The following is a 12,184-nucleotide window of genomic DNA, read 5'->3' on the forward strand; positions in this document are numbered from 1 at the left end:
TCAGAGCCTCTCTGCCGCACAAGGGAGATCCTGCCTGCCGCGGGCTGGGAAGGATCCACTCATCCCATCCAAGCCCAGCCTCTCCCCAGGCCTCCTGCCCACAGCAGACGAGACCGGCGAGAGCAGATCACCCCCCAGAAACCCCGCATGGCTCTTCCGCCTCTAGCTCCACAAACAAAACCCCTGAGATCCGACACCAGCCCTCAGCATGCCCAGGAGATCCAGGAACCATGTGGTTCCTGCCCCTTGGGATCCCTGCCTCAAAAGGCCGACGGGATCATGGCAACCCCTGATGCCATCCTGGCCACGCTTGTGCCCACGGCAGTGGTCAAGCTGCAGGATCACTTGGCTCAGAAATGCTCGGAGATCCAAATGCAGGCGTTTCCTAAGATGATGAGAGAGTCTCACAGAAATGCTCCCCTCGTGAGAGAGACTGCCCTGCCTGGGCCACTCCGCCCCCCTAGGGAGCCAGACAAGCCCAGGACAGCGGCATTGCCAACGATGGGACAACAGCCTGCCCACCGCATCGAACTCCACATAAGGCGTGAACATCTCGTCATTCAGCGGGGGCTGCTCACCCTGGACCCAGAGCCCCCGGCAAAGCTGCCTCACGCCGTCCCAGCCAGGGGAGCTGGGGTGGAGTTCAGTGAGATGGAGACCGATTTCCTGCTCAATGAGGTCAGGGAGAAGTTGGACTGGCACACTGCTGAGCTGCATGGTCTTCAAGACATCACGGCTCCACACGGGTTCATTGGAACTGTGAATTCAAAGCTCTCCAGGGACCAGCCACCAATCAAAGTCTGCAAGAAGTGCCATAAGGTTCAACGGAAGAGACCAGCTGGCTCTGCAGGTGCTGACTTGCCCAGAATTCCACAGCAATGGACTTCAGGAGACTCCTCAGCATCATCCAACCTCAACAAGATGCCAGTGGTGTGGCTCCTTCCAGCAGACGGGAGCAAGACGCAGGATGGAATGGGGAAAATGGCTCCCACCAAGCAACCAAAGATGGTGTCCATTGCTACGAGTACAACAGGGCTTTTGCAAGCTGGGGAGAAAGCAACTGGGAGTCCTGACAGTTCTCCTCCAAAACCAGCAAAGGCCTCCAGAGCTAGGACACCATCCCCTTCAAGGAGCAAAGATCCAGTTCTCAAACGGATCTTAATGTGTCTCAAGAAAACCTTCTCCAAGCTAAAAAACAAAGCGAAGTCCCAAATGTCCAAGGACTCTCGTTCAAGAAGACCTGATACTAAATTTACAAAGCCACGCTTTTGGAAGGCAAGGGCCTCCAAGGGTGTCTTGTAGTAGTATAAAGCCCTACCGTCAACCCTGCCCCTTGACCCCTTAAGTCCCACGCATGGGGGTATTACTTCCGGGGTCAAGGCGGACACATGACCGGAAGCAAAGTGTGTCATGTGACCCCTATAAAAACTACCCGCTGCCCTCTACCAATCGTGATGGGTTTCGGTCATATAGGACTGCCCCGAGAGCAGATTTCACCAATCGGGGGTGTTCTAGGGCGGGATGACCCATCCGGAAAGGGTTCATGTGACCCCTCTAAGAACTCCTCCCACCGCCTTCTACCAATCACGATGGGTTTCGGTCGCATAGGACCGCCACAAGAGCAGATTTGACCAATCGGGGATGTTCCAGGGCGGGATGACCCACCCGGAAGTGGATTATGTGACCTCTCTGAGAACTCCTCCCACCACCCTCTAACAATTGTGATCGGTTTCGGTCATATAGGACTGCCCCGAGAGCAGATTTGACCAATCGGGGGTGTTCTAGGGCAGGATGACCCATCCGGAAAGGGTTCATGGGACCCCTCTAAGAACTCCTCCCACCACCCTCTACCAATCGTGATGGGTTTCGGTCATATAGGACTGCCCCAAGAGCAGATTTGACCAATCTGGGGTGTTCTAGGGCGGGATGACCCATCCGGAAAGGGTTCATGTGACCCCTCTAAGAACTCCTCCCACCGCCTTCTACCAATCATGATGGGTTTCGGTCGCATAGGACTGCCCCGAGAGCAGATTTGACCAATCGGGGATGTTCCAGGGCGGGGTGACCCGTTCGGAAGTGGATAATGTGACCTCTCTAAGAACTCCTCCCACCACCCTCTACCAATCGTGATGGGTTTCGTTCATATAGGACTGCACCGAGAGCAGATTTGACCAATCGGGGGTGTTCTAGGGCGGGATGACCCATCCGGAAATGGTTCATGTGACCCATCTAAGAACTCCTCCCACTGCCTTCTACCAATCACGATGGGTTTCGGTCGCATAGGACCGCCCCGAGAGCAGATTTGACCAATCGGGGATGTTCCAGGGTGGGGTGACCCGTTCGGAAGCGGATAATGTGACCTCTCTAAGAACTCCTCCCACCGCCCTCTACCAATCGTGATGGGTTTCGGTCATATAGGACTGCCCCGAGAGCAGATTTGACCAATCGGGGGTGTTCTAGGGCGGGGTGACCCACCCAGAAGAGGGTCATGTGACCCCTCTAAAAACTCCTCCCAGCGCCCTCTGCCAATCAGAGTGCAGCACCATTACCCCCATAAGTCCCACTGCCGGGGCAGAAGAGGCCATCTTTTACCAGGAACGCGTGCTTTAGAAATCGTGGAAACATGGACTCCTTCACCACCCCCGTGAGAACTTCGGACTTTGTTTTAGCCCCGAGGGCCTTTGACCATCCGCGGAGAAAGCGCTACATCAGCGACAGTTCCGAGGAGGAGGAGGGAGCGACCGAGGAGGGCCCTTTGACCCAGCCGTTGATGGATACGCCAGAACCCGAAACCCAATTGCTTGTGAGACACCCCGATGAGTGTGGTGGCCTCTTGTCGTCCACCCCCTGGAGGAGGAAGGCGAACACAGCTCAGGGGAGTCACCGGAGGACAAGGTGAATGGAAAAGACGTCGCTCAGGTAAATGAATTATTAAGAAGTGATGGTTGATGATGGGGTATAATGGGGTTAGGAACCGGGGGGGGTGGGGGGTTTGTGTAAATTTAAAAACAAGCAGTGGGAATTTACACTGTTTCTTTTCTGAAAATCTCTCGACAGCTCAACGATGCCTTTCTAGAGGAGCGGGAGGCCCTGGACAGCGTTGCATCAAGCAGCGAAGATGAACTGGGCCCACCTTGGTTTTGCTCAATGCCGATACAAATTGTTGAAGAGGACTCCGAGGATGATGGCTATGAGGAGTTTAGGAGGAGGCTTGGCATGGAACTAACTGAGCCAGTGCCACGTCGTGAGCGTAAAAAAAGTCCTGCGGACTATTGTACGCGTTGCTGTTTATGCTGTCCTTAATCACTGCCTTAGGGAAAAGCTTTTTGAAGATTGTGAGGGCTGTGTCATAGCTGCGCCAGCCCAACGGCACCATGACTGTGTGACTTGGACTTCAGTGGCTATAAACTGCAAGCTCCGGGGCCTGTGTGCTGAGCTGTGTTTGGAAATCCTATTAAACACTGTTATTGCCATAGGTTATGCTATGCAATGTCTGTGCCTAACCCAAGAACATTTAGCGCCGGGGGGACCTTGATAAAAAACAAGCCCCAAGACATTCATTGAGATCTGCAAAGGGCCCCCACTTGGAATGGGCACTGTAAGAGGCCCTACAGAAAAATGTATTTGAACTAAAAGAAAAAAAGAAAAAAAAGAAAAGAAAAGCAGCCCAATTGTGCAGACAACTTATTCCCCCAGCCCAGACCACAAAAGGGAATGCTAGGGAGGGGTGAGCCCATCAACCTGCTGACTATTTTGAAACAAAGAGTTAGGGTGGTATAAAAACCTCAGGGAGCTTGGGCCTGTCTCTTCCAACAGAAACGCTCTTGAATTGCTGCTGGACTGCAAGAGGAGGTATGCGCCCTGTTTTGAACTCTGAAAATAGATATTCTATAATGCCATTCTTTGGCCATGCTGTCTTAGTAAATAATGGTGCCTGGCTTTATTGCAGTGTGATCTGTTTAGCATGGAACCAGGAACTTTAAGCTGCATTTCACCACCAGGCCAAGGTAAAAACCATTTTAACTATAGATGTGCTTAATACTGTTAAATTAAAAAAAAAAAAAAAAACCTTTAGGTATTACACAGGTTGTATAGGGATTTGGGGGTAATCCTAACTTAACATTTTTGCTTGTTCTTTAACCTGAAGGCCCAAACACACATGGCAGGGGTGGTGGTAGTGGTGGACAGAACAACCATGTGCCTTTTAAATGTATGTGGGTTTATTGAAAAGTATTTTCAATGGATTTTAAAAGCAGTTTAGTTTTTATTTTGCAAAATGAGATGTCTTTTTAAAAAATGTTTGTGGGTTTTTAAAGCGGTAGAAATAAACTCGAAACCTGTGTTTGTTGTACAGCCTGAAATGGATGATTTTGTTTTAAAGCTGTGACTTTTCAAATAGAAAAACACCCTAACGAATATTTTATTTTTTTAAGTTTACAAGACAGTTTCATGTCTTTTATAATAATGTTGTTTGCTTCACAGTACGGTCAAAACACGAGAGGGTAAACAAGCTCAAAAGAAAAAGGAAAGAGACAGCTGAAAAGGAAAATTCACCAGCATCAATGACTGATGGATGGATGAAGCCCAGTAAATATATTTTGCTTATTTGTTTCATGAGGTTTTGTATTTTAAGTAAATCCATAGGTGTGGGTGAGAAAGATGGTAAAGTTCAGTTTCGTAAAATGTCTTTTCTCCCCCCTCATAGGCACGGGCAGCTTTCCTGACAATGCTGTAGTCGAAGCTACAGGGACACCTCCACCAGAACCGCCAAAGAACCAGCAATCTGCTTTGAGACCTTTAACAACGCTAACACAAAACAGCACAAGCAGGAGCGCCGCCAGCTTTTCTGCCGTCCTACATGGCGGAAGGTCCCGCCCCGAAATGCCGCCCCTCCACAGAGGCGGCGGAAGGTCCCGCCGCTGAAATACCGCCGCGGTCACCGCCCCCCAAATTGTAGTGCCCTAGGCGACCACCTAGGTCACCTAATGGATTGCGCCGGCCCTGAGCACAAGGGTGCAGATGAAGCATCAGGGCAGTCCAAACCTCATATACGTCAAACCCAAGGACAAAACAAAAGATTCTGGTAAAGACCAACCACGCAAACACAACTCCAGTTCCTCAGCGGCCACCACCACACCAAGCCCTGAGAAAACTGAGCAAAAACACACACATTCACAAACCCGGAGCACGCGCTTTAGGGGTTGTGAATAAAAAACCAAGGACTGACAGACCATTCTCCCAACACCATAAGCTCGTCACAGCTCCCCCATATTCTAGTATTTGGGAAAAGTATGATGCTTCATTCAGAAAACTGATGAAGATTTGGGGAAAATATGAGGCTTTGTTCAGAATACTGGTGGCTGCTATATCCTCAGGGGTCTAAAAGAAAGGAGAGCTGGAAACCACGTCAAAAATGCAAAAGCTCTGGCGGGTGACTTTTTGAAAAATACTTCCATTTTTCCAAAAGGGGGCTCTGAGCAGGCGTGACTAGCCGTGGAAAGGGGTCTGGGTAAAAAGGGCACCCTCAAGGGTACACATCAGCTCAGGTGTAAACAAAAGGGGGGACAGCTCTTGGTGGACAAACAAATGGCGCCAAAAAGTTCCAGGCCAGGGTCTCAGTAAAAATTTTAAAAAAGGCTAAAGAGGTAATGAGGAAAAAAAACAAAAAGAGATGCCCCCTACTGGAGGCTCTCAAACTGGCTTGTCTGAAAATGGGGAGGTGGAACCCGACTCTCACGCAGAGTCTGGTTTAGAAAATTCCCCAGAGGGCTCTCTAGAAGGTCCCCGTCTCCTCCTGATGACCCTCACGGAGGCCCCTCGGAGTCTGACTCTCAAATAGCATCTGATGTAGAAGATGCCGCTGACAGTCCCATAGAGGAACCCCCAAGTAACCCTGAAAATGCAGAGGTGTATATGGGGAGAGTGAGAAGTTGGCAACGTGAATTACCTAGATTTGGGGGGTCGGTGTATTGTGAGGAATTTCGTTTTGTCAATCCTGAGGGAATAAATTCAGCTCAGCAGGTTGTTGAAGCCATACACAGGGGAATACAGTTAGTTCTGGATGACGTTAATGGTGATTATGATGATTATGTTCAGTTACGTTTAGAGAGCCGAAATTTAACTAACCCTTTGTTTTCAGTCAGAAGAACTAGGCATGAGCTGTCTGCTGAGGAGTTCTTAACTCAGGCCTCAAAGCTGCTACAGAGCAATAGAGAGTTGCATCTCGATGGGACGTTTCACCTCGTTGTGACAGTTGTAAAAAACAGGGGTGGGGGCGTTCGTAGAGGTTTAAATTCTATCCGCGGTAGTCAAATCCTCCATAAAAAGAGACAATGTTCAATAGACCTGACTTACACCGGTACCAATCTGTGTTTTGCGGCTGGGCTCTTGGCCGTTATGTCCCACCGTAAACCTACAGACGCGGAATTGTTAGTGGGGACGAGAAAGTTGCAGGAGAAACTGGGGTGGTCAGATCAAAAAAAGGTTCTGCTCAGTGACGTAGCAACGTTTGAACAGCATTTAGGAGTCAATATACAGGTGGTGCTGTATGCGGCGAAAGGCGGTTGGGGCTTTTTTAAAACGGAGGGCCCAGTGTACCCCAAGACTTTTTTCATCCTGTTGCACGATGAGCATTACTATGTGGTTCTGGATGTGAAAAAGTTCTTCTGTGTGAAAAGTTATTGTGAGTTTTGCCACATGGCGTACAGTCACGACCACTCTTGCAGGTATCGTTGCCGCCTCTGTTTGAGTGTAACGTGCTTGGACACCATGGGCGTGCAGCTGAGGTGTCCTAGCTGTAGACTGTATTGTCGAGCCAAAGAGTGTTTAGACGGACACGTCGACTGTGTATCGAAAAAACAAGTCGAATGCCTGTCTAAAACTTTGTGTGATAAGAGTCAGTCTTATGTGGACAAGCGGCACAGGTGTAAAGGGAGGCGGTGTAAGCAGTGTCAGGGTTTGATCGCTGGTGATGTAGACAGTCACCTGTGTTTTATGGACAGCCTTAGAAAGCCTGAATCATCAGAAAAGTATCTTTTTTTATGATTTTGAATGCACGCAGGAGACTGGGTTGCACACGCCCAATAACATTTTTGTTATGTTCCTAAAGCCGGAAAAATCCTGGGAATTGAAGGGTGATGAGTGTCTTTCTATATTTGTTGAGACCTTTATTGGCAAAGAGTTCCGGGACTACATGTTCCTAGCGCACAGTTCCAAAGGTTACGATGCGTACTTCATCGTTAGACAGTTACTGAAGGAAAAGATGTGCCTAGAACTGATCACTCAGGGTACCTCTTGGGACCAGATTCACCAAAGGGCTTAAGTGTCTAACTGATGGTTTAGGCACCTAACTGCCAGAATCAGGCCCCACTGGGATTCCCAAACCCCCCGCCCAGCTGCTGCTCACCACTGCAGGGTCCTAAACTCACTTGAATGTCATTTACAACAAGAGGGTCCTAGAAGAAGGGTTTAAAACCCTGCCCTACGGCTTTTAAAAATGGATATGAGGTGGAAACATCCCTTTTCTGCAATTCTCGCGGGGCCTAGCAACTGCGGGAAAAGTTACTTTATAAAAAATGTGTTGGATAATGCCAAACAACCACTGTCTGTTATGCTTGAGAATGTTGTGTGGTGTTACAGTTGTTGGCAACCTCTGTATAAAGAACTGCTTGTAACAGCTGGGGTTGCTGACCGAAAACATGTCTAGCTGTGTAAAGAGAAACCTGGTCCTTTTAAAATTACTTAGCAAATCGTCCCCGCAGGTAAGGAGGGCTAGACTATGTTCGTCAAGTATCAGGGGGTAGCCGTGTTAGTCTGTATCTACAAAAACAAGGAGTCTGGTGGCACCTTAAAGACTAGCAGATTTATTTTGGCACAAACTTTCGTGAGTAAAAACCTCACTTCTTCGGATGCATAGAGTGAAAGCTTGTGAAGTAACTCCCTGCTCTCCATGTGTCAGTATATAATGCCTGCATCTGTAACGTTCACTCTATGCATCCGAAGAAGTGAGGTTTTTACTCACGAAAGCTTATGCCCAAATAAATCTGTTAGTCTTTAAGGTGCCACCAGACTCCTTGTTGTTTTTATACTATGTTCGGGCTCTGACGATTTAGTAGCGGCCATCTCAGAAATAGCGCTCAAGCTCCCAACTTCCCTGGGGGTGTAATAGATTTTCTTTAACAGAGCTGCCTAGACATGACTTTTACTGGTACCGTCTTTTACTAACACAAATATGAAAGGGGACACATTCATATTGATACATTTAAATAAATACGTTTTATTAATCGCCTGGTTTAACACGACCTTTTACAGCCGCCTGTAAAAATGGACTCCATAAGGGAGTCTGAGCTGGTTCATTCTTCCATTTTGTCCTTTTCCAGATTTTCGTCTTGATATCTGTGTCTCATATCATGCATCAGCTGTTTTTGCTTATGTCTATTTACTCCCACGGGGCTACCGATGTGTAAGTTCTCAAAGGCCTCTAGAAAGGCATCGTCGAGCTGTTGAGAGATTTTCAGAAAAGAAAGTAAGCACCCCACTGCTTGTTTTTAGATTTACACAACCCGCTGGTTCCTAACCCCATTACACCCCATCATCAACTGTCACTTCTTAATCATTCATTTACCTGAGCGACGTCTTTTCCATTCACCTTGTCCTCTGGTGACTCCCCCGAGCTGTGTTCGCCTTCCTCCTACAGGGGGGTGGACGACAAGAGGCCACCACGCTCATCGGGGTGTCTCATAAGCAGTTGGGTTTCGGGTTCCGGCGTATCCATCAACGGCTGGGCCAAAGGGCTCCCCTCGGTCGCTCCCTCCTCCTCCTCGGAACTGTCACTCATGTAGCGCTTTCTCCACGGATGGTCAAAGGCCCTCGGGGCTAAAACAAAGTCCAAAGTTCTCACGGGGGTGGTGAAGGAGTCCATGTTTCCACGATTTCTAAAGCACGCGTTCTTGGTAAAAGATGGCCTCTTCTGCCCCGGTGCTGGGACTTATGGGGTGATGGTGCTGCACTCTGATTGGCAGAGGGCGCTGGGAGGAGTTTTTAAAGGGGTCACACGACCCTCTTCTGGGCGGGTCAGCCCGCCCTGGAACGCCCCCGATTGGTCAAATCTGCTCTCGGGGCGGTCCTATGCGACCGAAACCCATCACGGTTGGTAGAGGGCGGTGGGAGGAGTTCTTAGAGAGGTCACATTATCCACTTCCAGACGGGTCACCCCACCCCGGGACACCCCTGATTGGTCAAATCCTACGTGGCTGAAACCCTTCCTGATTGGTAGAGGGAAGTGGGATGAGTTCTTAGAGGGGTCACATGACACACTTTGCTTCCGGTCATGTGTCTACCTTGAACCCAGAAGTAATACCCCCCATGGGTGGGACTTCAGGTGACAGGTGGTCGGGGCTTAAGGGGTCAGGGGGTGGGGTTTAAGGGGCCAAGGGGAGGTGTTACAGTTTGTTTGACGGTAGGGTCCTTATACTACTTCCGTTTTCCATACTACTGAATCCCACCCTGCCAGCATGCCCACTAACAGAAGGGGCCCACAAATTCCACCATCTCCCTAGCATTCAGCGGGCAGCATCAACACAGCTCTGTGTCAAGGCATCAGCCATCCTCCGTGGCCTGCCACGCCCCTGCTAGTCCAGTCCAAACAATGCACCTGGAGGGTGATGGACTTGAACACACAACTCTCAGTCCTGATGTGCAACTGCCCTCTGCTCTGCCCTTCTCCGCTGAGCTCTGCTGCTGCATCCCGCTCTGCTCGGCTCTGCAGCACCCTTGGCGACTCTAGACCTGTGCAGGGGCCAGATCATCTTGCCGAACTGCCTGGTATTTTTTATGATGAGAACGAACCTCAGGACTGTTGCCCTCAAACCCAAGTCACACATACGCCTGCTCAGGCTATAATCAATCCAGTCTCAGTTCCACCCGCGTCATTCGCCTTTCTCTCTTGAGTGGAAGAGTTTCTTCCAGTAATTGAAGATTTGTGGTCCATGGATAAACTATGGAGTTAAATTAACCGCAGATAATTTAAATCACCCACGTACATTTTCTGGTCCTCTGAATATCCCGACAGAAACCCGGAGCGGATAGGAATGGCTTTTGCTACATTTCATCCCAGGGTTTATCAGTTTTATTGGTTTTAGACTGTTTGGCATTTTCCTGCCATTAATCAAGTTCCTCTCGAACCCACTGCTCTGCAGATCCATTCATAATGCTCCATGGATGGATACACAGGCGGCATCACACTCGTTAGCCACCCACTTACCTGTGGCAGTTGGAAATGGGGCCCATGACCCTGAGCTCCGGAAATGCAGCCCTTGAGGAGGGAAAGGAGCAGCTCCTCCGCTATTCAGAGGAAAACAATAAAATCTAATAGATACTTAATCTGGTCTGATGTGCTTTGTTCAACAGAGGACAGCAGTGCATGTCCATACACAGTCCCCTGGAGATGTAGGGCTGGGGATCATTGCTTGACATGGCTGACTATGAATGGATTGCAATTAGGACTGGCTGGATTGGGTCTTGTTACCAGATGTGCCCATTACTTTGGGGTATGCTCATTTATTCGGGTTACTCTTCTGGGGAAGGGGATTCTGTAATTCTATCAGTGTACTGTTTGTGTCATTTGTGTTTTTATATGGAGCTCTACTTCTCCCTTCTGCAAGTCCCCTCCCAATGGAGCTATCCTGCAGGACCTAGGTTCCCCAGGGCTGGGTTTCTCCAGCCCCAGAACCGGATGAACACACCCACACATACATTAACAGAGCAAGTCTGAGCGGACCGGGTCAATCAGCACTGTCAAGCTGACCCCTTATATGTCTCTGGACTCACTGGGCTGGAGGAAGCAGCACTTTCAAGCTGTCCCCCCTTATATGCCCCTGGGCTCCATGGACTGGGTCAAGCAGCACTTTCAAGCTGTTACCCTTATGTGTCCCAGATTCAGCACGTCCCTATCCCCAATCTCACAACACAATTGCACTGGCAGTAATCTACTTGATGAGGAAACCCCACAGTATTTTGGGCACTGCAGGGTGTGACGGGCTGGATCACAGAAACCCCCTTGGGAGCTGCCACCTAAGATACCAAGACTACCCCTGCTCCTCTTTTCCCTGCCAGCTCAGGACTCCAGCACCCTGTCTTGCTGAGCCAGACGCTCCCGTCTGCTCCAACACAGACCCAGGGTCTGAATCACTTGTCCCAGAGCTGCAAATTTACCTGAAACAGCTCACAGAAGTGTGCTTGTCTTTAGCACTCAGATGCCCAACTCCCAATGGGGTCTAAACCCAGATAAATCCCTTTTACTCTGCATAAGGCTTATGCAGGGCAAACTCATAAATTGTTCGCCCTCTATAACACTATTACAGAGATATGCACAGTTGTTTGCTCCCCCAAGTATTAATACATACTCTGAGTAAATTACTAAATAAAAAGTGATTTTATTAAATACAGAACATAGGATTTAAGTGGTTCCAAGTAGTAACAGACAGAACAAAGTAAGTCACCAAGCAAAATAAAATAAAATGCGCAAATCAATGTCTAATCAAACTGAATACAGATAATCTCACCCTCAGAGATACTTCAGTAAGTGTTTCTCAGACTGGACTTCTTCCAGGCCTGGGCACAATCCTTTCTCCTGGTACAGCTCTTGTTGCAGCTCAGGTGATAGCTAGGGGATTCTTCATGATGGCTCCTCTCCCCTCTGTTCTCTTCCACCCCTTTATATATCTTTTGCATAAGGCGGGAACCCTTTGTCCCTCTGGGTTTCCACCCCCCGCCTCACTGGAAAAGCACCAGGTTAAAGATGGATTCCAGTTCAGGTCACATGATCACATGTCACTGCAAGACTTCATTGCCCACTTGCCAGCACACACATATACAGGAAGACTAACAGGTAAACACAGCCATTTGCAGACAATGGTCCTTGTTAATGGGAGTCGTCAAGATTCCAAACCATCCTTAATGGCCCATACTTTATATAATTACAATAGGCCCTCAGAGTTATGTTTTATATTTCTAGTTTTAGATACAAGAGTGGTACATTTCTACAAATAGGATGATCACACTCAGTAGATTATGAGCTTTGTAATGATACCTTACAAGAGACCTTTTGCACAAAGCATATCCCAGTTGCATTATATTCACTTATTATCAAATCATTATAAAACTATCCCAGTTACATTATATTCAC

The sequence above is a fragment of the Chrysemys picta genome, chromosome 3, assembly GCF_011386835.1.
Source record: "Chrysemys picta bellii isolate R12L10 chromosome 3, ASM1138683v2, whole genome shotgun sequence".
In the NCBI taxonomy this organism is placed as follows: domain Eukaryota; kingdom Metazoa; phylum Chordata; order Testudines; family Emydidae; genus Chrysemys; species Chrysemys picta.